The 14,246-nt window shown below is 42.3% G+C and overlaps 1 protein-coding gene across 1 annotated transcript in view; it reads left to right on the forward strand.

Moving 5' to 3' along the window:
- LOC133568675 (receptor-type tyrosine-protein phosphatase N2-like) overlaps nucleotides 1-14,246 on the forward strand; it is a 163,270-nt gene that overhangs the window by 106,949 nt on the left and 42,075 nt on the right. The window lies entirely within an intron of this gene.

The raw sequence follows: 14,246 nt of genomic DNA on the forward strand, positions 1-14,246 counted from the left end.
TGTCCATCCTGGGTCTCGACTCTGGACAGCCAGTTTTTCATCCATGGTCATCGGACCGCACCCCCTCCACAAGGGAGGGGGGGACATAAGAGAAAAAGAAACGGCAGATCAACTGGTCTAAAAAGGGAGTCTATTTAAAGGCTAGAGTATACAAATAAGTTTTAAGATGAGACTTAAATGCTTCTACAGAGGTGGCATCTCGAACTGTTACCGGGAGGGCATTCCAGAGTACTGGAGCCAGAACAGAAAACGCTCTATAGCCCGCAGACTTTTTTTGGGCTCTGGGAATCACTAATAACCCGGAGTCCTTTGAACGCAGATTTCTTGCTGGGACATATGGTACAATACAATCGGCAAGATAGGCTGGAGCTAGACCGTGTAGTATTTTATACATAAGTAGTAAAACCTTAAAGTCACATCTTAAGTGCACAGGAAGCCAGTGCAGGTGAGCCATTATAGGCGTAATATTATCAAACTTTCTTGTTCTTGTCAAAAGTCTAGCAGCCGCATTTTGTACCAACTGTAGTCTTTTAATGCTAGACATGGGGAGACCCGAAAATAATACGTTACAGTAATCGAGACGAGACGTAACAAACGCATGGATAATGATCTCAGCGTCTTTAGTGGACAAAATGGAGCGAATTTTAGCGATATTACGGAGATGAAAGAAAGCCGTTTTAGTAACGCTTTTAATGTGTGACTCAAAGGAGAGAGTTGGGTCGAAGATAATACCCAGATTCTTTACCAAGTCGCCTTTTTTAATTGTTTGGTTGTCAAATGTTAAAGTTGTATTATTAAATAGAGGTCAGTGTCTAGCAGGACCGATAATCAGCATTTCCGTTTTTTTGGCGTTGAGTTTCAAAAAGTTGGCGGACATCCATTGTTTAATTTCATTAAGACACGCCTCCAGCTGACTACAATCCGGCGTGTTGGTCAGCTTTAGGGGCATGTAGAGTTGGGTGTCATCAGCATAACAGTGAAAGCTAACACCGTATTTGCGTATGATGTCACCTAGCGGCAGCATGTAGATGCTGAAGAGTGCAGGGCCAAGGACCGAACCCTGGGGAACTCCACATGTTACCTTAACATGGTCCGAGGTCACATTGTTATGAGAGATGCAAATAACACATTGACGTCTTTTCTGTGAGGTGTTGAACTCCCGTTATAACTCACCTGCTCACCATTCACACCTGACACCTTGCAACACCAACAAGTCACATGACACAGGCAGGACAATTGGCTATTGGGAAAATGTGTATATTTTTGCTTAGAGTAGGGGTTGTACAAAATAGTTCACTCGGATGTGAGCTGTGCACTGTTTACTTTTCATCAATGTGTCTTTTCTTCAAGGTTTGCAGTCATTTGAAGGTTGCGTGGAGCCTTTGTTGTGTTTTAGTGGTGCTGATCTTCTGTTATTGTGTTAGTGGTGTTGTCATGTCTTGTGATCGTGTTTTGTTTAGTTATGTTCTGTTTTGTTTAAGACTCCTTTAGTTCCTGTTTGTGCTCCTCCCTGAGTTTGTTTTGGTTGCCATGGTTGCAAATTATGTTCACCTGCCTCTGATTAGTGTTCGGCCGCTCAACTGCTACCGCAGCACTAATCAGAGGCATTATTTAAGCCTGCCATTGCCGGTCAGTCGGCATGGCGTCATGTTCGTTTCATGCTCTGTTCATGCTAGTTTTTCATGCCAATGTTCATGCTGCTCTTTTTAAGCCACAGTGATTGTTGTTTGTCTTATGTTCATAGTTAGTTTACATTAAAGTGTTAGTTTTGTTTCCTTAGCCAAGTTGTGCCTCCGCTGTGAGTGCTTTTTGTTTGTACATTTTTTAGTCACAATTAAATCAGGTTTTTACCTTCACGCCATGTTCCGTCACCTTCCTTTGCATTCCGGGAAAACAAACCACACCACAGTCCACGTTTTGACATATGTTGTGTTATTGTTTTATAGTGTTAGTGATGTGCTATTGTGTTAATGATGTTGGGTTATAGTGTTAGTGATGTTGTGTTATTGTTTTATAGTGTTAGTGATGTTGTGTTATTGTGTTAGTGATGTGGGGTTATAGTGTTAGTGATGTTGTGTTATTGTTTTATAGTGTTAGTGATGTTGGGTTATAGTGTTAGTGATTTTGTTGTATTGTTTTGTAGTGTTAGTGATGTTGTCTTATGGTAGTGATGTTGTGTTATTTTGTTTTAGTGATGTTGTGGTATTGTTTTATAGTGTTAGTGATGTTGAGGTATTGTGTTTTAGAGATGCTGTGGTATTGTTTTATAGTGTTAATGATGTTGAGGTATTGTGTTTTTGTGATGTTGTATTGTTTTATAGTGTTAGTGATGTTGTGGTATTGTGTTATAGAGTTAGTGATGTTGTGTTACTGTGTTAGTTATGTTGTGGTATTGATTTATAGTGTTAGTGATGTGTTATTTTGTTAGTGAGGTTGTGGTATTATGTTATAGTGTTAGTGAGGTAGTGTTATAGTGTTAGTGAGGTTGTGGTATAGTGTTAGTGAGGTTGTGGTATAATGTTATAGTGTTACTGAGATTTGTGTTATTGTGTTTTATTCTTACTGGTGTTGTGTTATTGTGTTAAAGTGTTAGTGACGTTGTATTATAGTATTAGTTAGGTTCTGGTATTGTGTTCGTGAGGTTGTGTTATGGTGTTCATGAGGTTGTGGTATTTTTGTACAGTGTTAGTGAGATTGTGTTACAGTTGTGTTATAGTGTTAGAGATGTTATGGTATAATTTTATATTGTTACTGGTGTTGTGTTACCGTGCTGTAATGTTGATGACGTGTTATTGTGTTTCATTGTTACTGTGTTTTAACGTTGATGAGGTGATGTCGTGTTTTTGTGTTACTGATGGTGTGTCGAAGAACATGTTATATTGTTAGTGATGTAGTGTCAAAGTGTTATTGATGTTGTGTTATTGTGTTATATTGTTAGCGATGTTGTGTGAGCGTGTAATATTGTTACTGCGATTGTGTTACTGTCTCATAGTCTTATTTGGTGTCGTGGTATTGTGTTATTTTGTTAGTGATGTTGTATGAGCGTGTCGCATTTTTAGTGTGATTGTGTTAGTGAGATTGTGTTATTCTATGTTTTCTCAGGAAATTCAATGTTGGCGCTCAAAGTTGTGTCCTTCTCTTCTTCTTGCTGTTCGGAGCCGTGTGGGGGTCGACTATTAGCAAGCTCTCTAACACACACATGCGTGAGTGCGCCGGTGCGTGCACGTGTACACACACACACACACACACACACACACACACACACACACCCACACTTAACACACGGGAGTGTCTTGAGTGGCTGCCACCTCCAGCTGTCACAAAGGGGCATGGAGGGAGGTGTGGGGGTCTATGTGGTTTTGGGCTTGGTTAGGGATGTGTGCGCGGGGGGGCGGTGGGCAGTTGAATAGAAAGATAAACTGAAGAGCCCCCCCAACCCCCTCACGCACGCACGCACACACACACACACACGCACACACACACACACACACACACACACTTCAGGAAGGAGCTTGTCATCTGCATCAGGCGGCATCGTCTCTCATTGTTCTCTATAAACCCAACAGCACACACACACACACACACACACTTTGCATTTTGACTAACAGCAAAGAGTAAAAGCCTAGTTTTCTTTTCCACCTGTTTCTGCTTTCACTGGCATTTCAAAAACTACACACACTTACACGCACACACACATCCAAACTTGTCCACAATCTGGACAAAAGTATTGGGACCTTTCCATCAAATGAGAAGTTTGGAGAATAGAAAAGGTGTCTTTGCAGCTACAGAACAGCTTACACTCTCATGAGAAGACTCTCTACAAGATTCTAGAATGTGTCCTGTTGAGAGATCAGAGGTTGATGTGTTTCTTTCAAATTTTCGATTATGCTTTGTGCAGTGTCTTCCTCAAAGAGTTCCCGTATACATTTGTTGAAAATGTTTTGTTAGGTTGAAGAATGACGATCCAGGGGCAACTAAAGCATCTTTTGTCCATTCTCTTTCATTCATAGATACTTTTGTTCATGTCACGTACATACTGTACATAGTCTACATGCTGTACATCAATGGTGGGCCTTCTCTGGTTTCCTAGGACAACCAGAAATCATAATCATAAATAAAAATTAAAGTAATTTTTGATTTACTGTCCCTTAATATCTAAAAGTATTCATATTCTTTTCATGTCATATTTTGCTCCTTCCAATGCTGTTGTTTTTAGGTTAGAGTTTGTATCCAATCAGCTAGATTATGTTGCCATGCTGTAAGAAATCTGCCCGAGGCCTTCAGAATCAACAATGCAGGCGTCCGTGCACTGTAAGTGAATGGGCACATACAGTTGATTGACAATTGTGATAGCCAATCAGATCACGAGTTGTTGTCAGTAAGGCCTTTTAGCTGGTCTAAAGCAGATATATATATTGTGATGTTATGAGCTAGGTCAGTGTTTTTCAACCGCTGATAGTGTGCCGCGAGATACAGTCTGGTTTGCCGTGGGAGATTATGGTAAATCACCTAATTGAGTTAAAAATATTTTTTGCAAACCAGCAATTATAATCCGCAAATGTGCCATTGTTAAATGTCTGCGCTGTCTAGAGCGAGGCAGATTAACCGTGTAATACTCTTTCATATTTGTAGGTGGCAGAAGGTAGCTAATTGCTTTGTAGTTGTCGGGAACATGGTTTGTCATGATCACAGTACGCGGGAGGCAGCGTGTAGGTAAAAAGGTGTCTAATACTTAAACCAAAAATAAACAAAAGGTGACTGCCACTAAGAAAAGCCATTGAAGCTTAACGAAGACTATGCAAAACAAAACTAAAACTGAACTGGCTGCAAAGTAAACAAAAACAGAATGCTGGACGACAGCAAAGACTTACAGGATGGGAAGCAGACGGCGTCCACTAAGCACATCCGAACATGACATGACAATTAACAATGTCCCCATAAAGAGGATAAAAATAACTGAAATATTCTTCATTGCGAAAACAAAGCAGGTGCGGGGAATAGCGTTCAAGGAAGACATGAAACTGCTACAGGAAAATACCAACAAAAGAGAAAAAGCGACCAAAATAGGAGCGCAAGACAAGAACTAAAACACTACACGCAGAAAACACCAGAATAAGTCAGAACGTGATGTGACAGGTGGTGACAGTACACCTACTTTGAGACAAGAGCTATAGTGATGCATGCTTGGTTATGGTTTGAATTCATATCCAACAATTGCAAGAACAAAATTCTATTGTCAATATCGGCTACTGAGTTAAATTTTTTTTATGTTTTCTGCTGTTGGTGTGCCTTGGGATTTTTTCAATGAATAAAATGTGTCTTGGCTCAGAAAAGGTTGAAAAATACTGAGCTAGGTAACATAAGATCTCCATTACCCAGCATGCCACAGTACTGAAGAGCATGCTCAGTAGTAGCCCCGTTTAGGTTGTTGAATGTAACCTTGATGTTATTGATGTGAAGTGAAGTGAATTATATTTAAGTTGATGAGCACGCTGGGGAGTAAACTTTAAGAAGCCAGCCAACACGCCTCATCTGCATCTTCCAATCATCAATCAATGTTTATTTATATAGCCCCAAAACACAAATGTCTCAAAGGACTGCACAAATCATTACGACTACAACATCCTCGGAAGAACCCACAAAAGGGCAAGGAAAACTCACACCCAGTGGGCAGGGAGAATTCACATCCAGTGGGACGCCAGTGACAATGCTGACTATGAGAAACCTTGGAGAGGACCTCAGATGTGGGCACCCCCCCCCCCCACCTCAGATGTGGGCACCCCCCCCCCCCCCCCCCCCCTCTAGGGGACCGAAAGCAATGGATGTCGAGCGGGTCTAACATGATGCTGTGAAAGTTCAATCCATAGTGGCTCCAACACAGCCGCGAGAGTTCAGTTCAAAGCGGATCCAAGACAGCAGCGAGAGTCCCGTCCACAGGAGACCATCTCAAGCGGAGGCGGATCAGCAGCGTAGAGATGTCCCCAATCGATACAGGCGAGCGGTCCATCCTGGGTCCCGACGAGCGGTCCATCCTGGGTCTCGACTCTGGACAGCCAGTACTTCATCCATGGTCATCGGACCGGACCCCCTCCACAAGGGAGGGGGGGACATAGGAGAAAGAAAAGAAGCGGCAGATCAACTGGTCTAAAAAGGAGGTCTATTTAAAGGCTAGAGTATACAGATGAGTTTTAAGGTGAGACGTAAATGCTTCTATGATTAAACGAGACAACACATATTTGCAAGGCCATTTTCAAGAAGGATATTTAAAGAGAAACTACATCTTGTGAGACCATGTCGGCCAACCCCTGTAAGCTAGCTCAGCTGTCTCGGCGATATGCCCGCCACACTACGAGCGGCACCACTAGCTTATAACGGCGTCGAATGGGTTCTAGAAATTGCGAGTTCAAATATTTTATTTGTTAATTTTTAAACGTTTAATATATTTTTTTGCAATTTTAATTTTTACAGTACCACATAAGATATATTTTTAATTGTTGATGCAGGTTTATTGATTTTATACGCGCCAGAAAATAACGTGTTTTATACACTATTGATGTGATTCAATGCCCAGTAGGGCGTAAATGTGTTCTTGTATAGTATTTCTCCAGCAATGGTCATGCGGTGACATGAATGGTGGTGTTTTGAGAGCTAATCATTGAATTTCAAAAAACAAAAATGGCCTAGTCCACTGCAGAGGACATTGTGTCTTAGGAGGATATACCTCCTGTTCATTTTGTATATACTGTACATACTGTATATACTTTTGCACTTTAAGATGATGGCAAAATGATCCCCCCTTCCCTTTTCCCCGTTTTCCTCCTCCATTTCCTCCTGTCGCTAACATGTGGAGCCGTCACCATGGCAACGAGGGGAGGTGACATGTGCAATGGACGGGCAGGGATTGGAGGGTGGGACAGGAGAAGGAGGGAAACACACACACACACACACACACACATCAGTACACTTTGTAGTGTCTCTGAATAAAAGCATCTCATTCCTCTCACATCCAAGTGGAGGACTGACGCCGTCTTCGTCCCTCCTCATCCTCATCTTCGTCCCTTATTCCCCCATGTGCACACGCTGATGCTCGGGAGGGAAAGAGAGAACCACGTTTTCTTTTTCTGCCTCTTGCCGGAAAGGTTGTGCGGAAAAAAAGGAGGATGAGGAGAAAGACTCCCGCCTCTCACCTCTTCTGGCGCCAACGCCGTGATGCCGACTCGTATCCGACGCTGCCGCAGTGTGACGGAAACTTATGGTAGGACTTGACCGTCACTTCAGAGATATTTGATTTTATTACATGTTTGTTACAGCTGAGGTAGATTTTTTTATTACAACAGCAAACGATTCAATAGTCCAAAGATGTCAAAGTTGGCTATTTGCAGCTCGAGATGCTGCTAAAACTTGATTGAAGTGTGGAATTACATGATAGAAGGTGACAGCGGGGTGTTTGCCGCTTCATGAAACATGACAGAAACTGATCAAAGGTGTGGTATTATTTGCTGCTGAGCCATGATAGAAACCGAAGTGTGCTTTTATTTTAGGCTGAATGAAACGTGATAGAAACTGATTGAAGGTGTGGTGTTGTGTGCTGCTGGAACATGGAAGAAAGTGAAGTGTGGTATTATTTGCTGCTAGCAACTGAAACACTGATCCAAGCGTGAATGAAATGAATATTTTTTTTCTGAAACGTGATAAAAAGAAAATAGTAATGGAGAGTCCAGTACTATTTGCTGCTAAAAAAAACACGTTGTAGAAACTGATAAAGTGTGATGTTACTGGCTCCTAAGCATGATTGGAATAAAAAAAATAATAAAAAAAACATTGAAAGGGTAGTAATGTTGTTTGTTACTGAAACTTGATAGAAACAGATTAAGTTTTCTTTAGTACTTCATTGCCATGATTTCACTAGAACATATTCCCCTCTCCCTTTTTTTATTTAAATAGGAAAAAAAAAAAAAATAACAAATAAACAGTGAATGTCATATAAGAACAAATATAAAGAATTACATTTAAAAAAAAAAATAGAAACCGATTTAAAAGGAGTACTAATCGCTGCTAAAATATAGTATTATTTGCTTCTGAAACAAGCACGACATTAAAGTGTCGTATTAATTGGTGCTGAACCATGACCAAAGTTTACTGCTGCTGTCTGGTGAAATGTGAGAGGAACTGAGGGAAATATGACTGACAATTTGCTGCCGAAAATGTTTATTGCTGGAACAAGGTAGAAATTAAAAAACGCTATTTGCGGCTGGTAGAAATAGATGGAAATTTGGTGAACACGTTTTTTTAATGCTTGTCCAGGGTGTAACCCGCCTTCCGCCCGAATGCAGCTAGGATAGGCTCCAGCAGCCCCCGCAACCCCGAGAGGGAAAAGCGGTAGAAAATTGGATGGATGTTTTTTCCATGCTGAAATCTCAAGTGTTGATGCTGAGACACGACAGAAGGCAGTTGTTGCTCGCCGCATGCTGAGTGAAAATATACAAGTTTGATGATTCCATTTCACATATAAGAATCCATTTGGGGTTTATTGTCATGTTGATGGAGCAAACATGCAGTACACAGCATTAGTGACACGGTGGACAAGTGGACGGTTTTCTAGGAGAACATTTACTGGAATTAAACCTCAGGACTTTTAGTCACCTATCTGTGACTAAACCTGTTATAGGCTAAAAAAAAAACCTGTTATAGGCTAATGTGTGCACAAAGGCTATATAATACCTATATAATAACATTTACTCATGCATTATATATTCCACTGCATGTGTGTTTGTACATAACATTTTGGTTAAAAAAAACAAGTATATTAATTTTCCTGTCCAGAAGTCGTGACAGAATACAATGGCCGCCCGCCGCTGTTCACCCTTTGACCTTTTTCACCCCAGCTGAATAAGCCAAAGCCGAGCAAATCCATCTGCCTTTTGTCTAAAAGGGCCCAGATAATACCCCCCCCAAACACACACACACTTATATTCAACCTGTCTTACACACACACACACACACACACAGTAGTAAATGCATAATACACTTTTTTAATTTGATCTTTACATCATATTCAAATTGCTTTAAATAGAAACAGTGTTGAATTATTTAACACTTTTTTTTTTAATCTTCAGTCTGAAACTGCACTTTCCTCCAAGGCCGAGCAGGTGAAAGACGCCCGAGCTCGTTAGAGTGGCCAGCCTTCCTCTTGAACAGGCCACGCCCCCTCGCTTGAGCACACTTGATTGACAGTCATTGCAAACGTCTGCAGCAGCTGCAATGCAGGCCCTCGTTTTTGTGTGTGTGTGTTTTTTTTTTTTTGACATTTATTATTCGAGAATAGATAAATTCGTCCCCTCCCCGCCACTCCATCCTACGTGCGTGCACACACACACACGCGTGCATACATTTACCATTCTGCCCCCAGAGATCCCCCCTCCCCATGCGACAACTAACAAACTTGATGAAGCTTCTAGCTGCGATTGTTTGAATCAATAGACAAACGTGGCGGGCAGGCGTGGTAGAGAGCGAGGGCGAGTCGGAAAACACACGCACACACACACACACACACACACACACACACACACACACACACACACACACACACACATTGCCTAGTTGCTCCTTCTGTCGTCTGTTCCACTTCCAGAAAAGTGTGATGACTTACGGGAGTAGAGTATCGTGCAACACGACTCCACAGAAGTGAATGTAGTAAAACAAGGAGATGAGTCAGGATGACAAATGAACTTATTTGTTTTCTGAGTGGGCTCCAGTGAGTACCGATGTTAGGGGGCGGGGGGCAAGTGATAAATAGCATTGCAATCAACAGTAATGTAAATTAAAACAATATATAATGTGTGTGTGTATAAACACACTCGTTGTAATACAATTTGATATTAAACGTGACTAACATTTCCCTGCAGTTTTTTGTCACATTAGAAAGTTTTCCGCCCCCACACTGCCCCCCCAACACACACACACACACACACACACACGATGTAGCGCCCAACTGTAGTCCCCCCGGTGGGTCGTTCTTTTTTCAGGTCCTGAATACAGCAGCAATGAATTGAATAAATATCATCTGGGTGGGTGGGGGTCATCGCGGTGTGATGGGGGGGAGGGGGGGTTGGAGGGATATGGGTCCCTTTGCTTGAGCCCCCACCAGAATTCCAAAACAATCTGAAAGCAGGCTAAAGCCTTCCAGGGTTTGACAGGCGGGAAGCGGGCAACGGCAGGGCCCGGCGTTCGCTTTCAATGGCGTTGTTTCCACCAACGTCACCCCCCCCCCCCCTCCCCCCCTCCCCAAACTCCTATAATCCCTGTGACCTCCACCACTGAGGGAACCCCACCACCACCACCACCACCACCAGACTTTCCCTTTTTACCCTCCAATCCGACCTTCCTTCTTTCTGTGAGCCGGTGATTCTTACATAGCCCCCCTGGGGGGTGAAGTGGGTAGTAAACCAAACTTGGAAATTGTGTTGAGTTACTGTTTTTTTTAGTTATTTTTTTTTATAATCAGATGATTCTATGCATAATATATTTACAGTGTACAAACCCTGTTTCCATATGAGTTGGGAAATTGTGTTAGATGTAAATATAAACGGAATACAAGGATTTGCTAATCCTTTTCAACCCATATTCAATTGAATGCACTACAAAGACAAGATAGTTGATGTTCAAACTCATAAACTTCATTTTTTTTTTGCAGATAATAATTAACTTAAAATTTCATTGCTGCAACACGTTCCAAAGTAGTTGGGAAAGGGCATGTTCACCACTGTGTTACATCACCTTTTCGTTTAACAACACTCAATAAACATTTAGGAACTGAGGAAACTAATTGTTGAAGCTTTGGTAAAGTGGAATTCATGGCACCCACCTGTTTCCAATTAGCCTGCACACTTGTGGGACGTTCCAAATAAGTGTTTGATGAGCATCCCCCAACTTTATCAGTATTTATTGCCACCTTTCCCGACTTTTTTGTCACGTGTTGCTGGCATCAAATTCTAAAATTAATGAATATTTGCACAAAAAAAAAATATTAATCAGTTTGAACATCAAATATGTTGTATGGGACGGCGTGGCGCAGTGGGAGAGTGGCCGTGCGCAACCCGAGGGTCCCTGGTTCAAATCCCACCTAGTACTAACCTCGTCACGTCCGTTGTGTCCTGAACAAAACACTTCACCCTTGCTCCTGATGGGTGCTGGTTGGCGCCTTGCATGGCAGCTCCCTCCATCAGTGAGTGAATGTGTGGGTAAATGTGGAAGTAGTGTCAAAGCGCTTTGAGTACCTTGAAGGTAGAAAAGCGCTATACAAGTACAACCCATTTATCATTTATTTTTGTAGTATATTCAACTGAATATGAGTTGAAAATGATTTGCAAATCATTGAATTCCGTTTATATTTACATCTAACACAATTTCCCAACTCATATGGAAATTGGGTTTGTATGTTTGAGAGCAAGCTTCCAAGTGAAATAGGGGACAAGATGGCGTGAGAGGAAGTGTGTGCACGAATCCACACACGGAGCAACTCATCCACTCAATACTTGATCGTTTCTGTTCAGCTATTAGTGTTTAGTTGATGCTAGCCGAGGAAGATTGGCGTGTGCATGGCGTCAGTCTATGATTAACGCCGTAAATGTCACGTATTCTTTGAAAAGATGTGACAAAGCCCTCAAATATGTCCATTGATTTCTTCAGGGATCGTTATATTTTTCAAAAGGAGTGGGAGGTCTTCTCATTGGCGCTGCAATTTGTAGCTCTTGGTGCCGGTCGTGATTACGCAGCGTGTAATTATGTCGCCTATTGTTAGCGAGCGCATGTCAGGTAAAATGGCGTCTGGCCCATTATGTCGCTCAGTGAGACCCGCTCGCCGCCCACTCTTGCGGTATCTCGGTGCTCTCGAGGACGACACTTCCTCCAGCCGTGCGTCCATTGTGTCGCCTTAAAAATAAATCTTTCATCTGCGCTTGTTTGCCCGAGGCGCCGCATCTCCAGACTCCCATGATGCCTTGCTGGGCGGGAATCGATGGCGTTCTGTGGCGCGTAGGCCCCAGATGGCGGAACAAATGCGCGTGATTAAACTTTGTCTCTGAGACACAACACTTTTGCTCCACTGTGGCGTCAAACCAGCGCCAGAACCAGAACCACACCGAGTGCTGCGGGGCGCTTTTACACATTTTGCATTTTAATCCAGGAGAATCCAAAGATAACTCCTGACTGGTTCTGATCCAGACTCAATGTTTTTGGTTTCAGCTCAGAAATGGTGTTTTATTTTTAATTACACTTTTAGTGAGAACCATCAACCACTAATACACCAACATAGCCCCATTTTAATATCTTTTTTATCCATCTATAATATTTTTACCGGCCAACGGCACATTCTAAAAAGACAATAGCCCTAAAAAAAGGCATATTGTTGATGCTTTGATGCTATCGTATTGTATTGTATTGTTTTGAGTATTTCATACAAAATTAGACACTTGTGATTTAGGGCTATATAAAAAAACATTGATTGGCTTCACAGTGGAAGAGGGGTTAGTGCGTCTGCCTCACAATATGAAGATCCTGCAGTCCTGGGTTCAATCCCAGGCTCGGGATCTTTCTGTGTGGAGTTTGCATGTTCTCCCCGTGACTGCGTGGGTTCCCTCCGGGTACGCCGGCTTCCTCTCACCTCCAAAGACATGCACCTGGGGATAGGTTGATTGGCAACACTAAATTGGACCTAGTGTGTGAATGTTGTCTGTCTATCTGTGTTGGCACTGCGATGAGGTAGCGACTTGTCCAGGGTGTACCCCGCCTTCCGCCCTATTGTAGCTGAGATATGCACCAGCGCCCCTCGTGACCCCAAAAGGGAATGAGCGGTAGAAAATGGATGGATGATTGATTCAATTAAGTTGATCATGAGGACAGCATGGCGCGGTTGGGAGAGTGGCCGTGCCAGCAACCTGTGGGTTCCTGGTTCGATCCCCACCTTCTACCAACCTCGCCACGTTCGTCGTGTCCTTAAGCAAGACACTTCACCCTTGCTCCTGATGGGTGGTGGTTAGTGCGTTGCATGGCAGCTCCCGCCATCAGTGTGTGAATGGGTGAATGTGGAAATAGTGTTAAAGCGCTTTGAGTACTTTTGAAGTAGAAAAGCTCTATACAAGTATAACCAAATACTTTGATTTTCGGCTCCCAGCTCAGGTGCTGGGAGTATTTGTCTCCCAACATGAATGTTGCGGGTTCGATCCTCAGTCCCTCTGTGACCATGCTCAAGTATCCTTGAGCAAGCTACTGAAGACCCAGTTACTCTTGGTGCGTCATCAGAAGGTGAACATGGTAATAGTGTAAAAGCATTTTCAATGAATTTAAAACAAAAACACTATACCATTTAGCATTTATGGAAAAGTTTAGACTCTGTAGTACATTTATAGGTACTGACAGCTACTACTGGATGCTTACCGAATGACGCAAAATCCAATCAACCATATTTCGATAACTTCTCGTGTACGTGGTCATCGCATCAAGTTGTAGATCCGGCACTCCTCAAGCATACAGTCTGCTTTGAATACAGACGTATTCAAAGCAGCCTTTCTCTTAGCAATGTTGCAAGTTTTATGCTAATAAAGTAAAAGTTTAAGTTCCAATGATTGTCACAGACACACTAGGTGGTTAGCATTAGCGAAGTTTCATGGCAAATTCAACACCTTAAATGTGTTACAATCGAACATCTTGTGTGTAATAAGTACAATACTTACAGTATAAACACTTAACAACAGACAAGACTGCCACATTGGCGCGGTATAGCTCGCTTGGTAGAGTGGCCGTGCCAGCAACTTGAGGGTTGCAGGTTTGATTCCCGCTTCCGCCATCCTAGTCACTGCCGTTGTGTCCTTGGGCAAGACACTTTACCCACCTGCTCCCGGTGCCACCCACACTGGTTTGAATGTAACTTAGATATTGGGTATCACTATGTAAAAGCGCTTTGAGTCACTAGAGAAAAGCGCTATATAAATATAACTCACTTCACTTCACATTCAACTTAATGGCAAAGACTACTTCCCGACTACAGCAACACACCTCTGGCAAACTCAATCAATCAATCAATCAATGTTTATTTATATAGCCCCAAATCACAAATGTCTCAAAGGACTGCACAAATCATTACGACTACAACATCCTCGGAAGAACCCAATTAATGTATACTTGCAAAAGATACTCGGAAAAATATTTAATAACGCACTGTTAAATATTACATAAAAACATTGAACATT

This window comes from Nerophis ophidion, linkage group LG14 (assembly GCF_033978795.1).
Source record: "Nerophis ophidion isolate RoL-2023_Sa linkage group LG14, RoL_Noph_v1.0, whole genome shotgun sequence".
In the NCBI taxonomy this organism is placed as follows: Eukaryota; Metazoa; Chordata; class Actinopteri; order Syngnathiformes; family Syngnathidae; genus Nerophis; species Nerophis ophidion.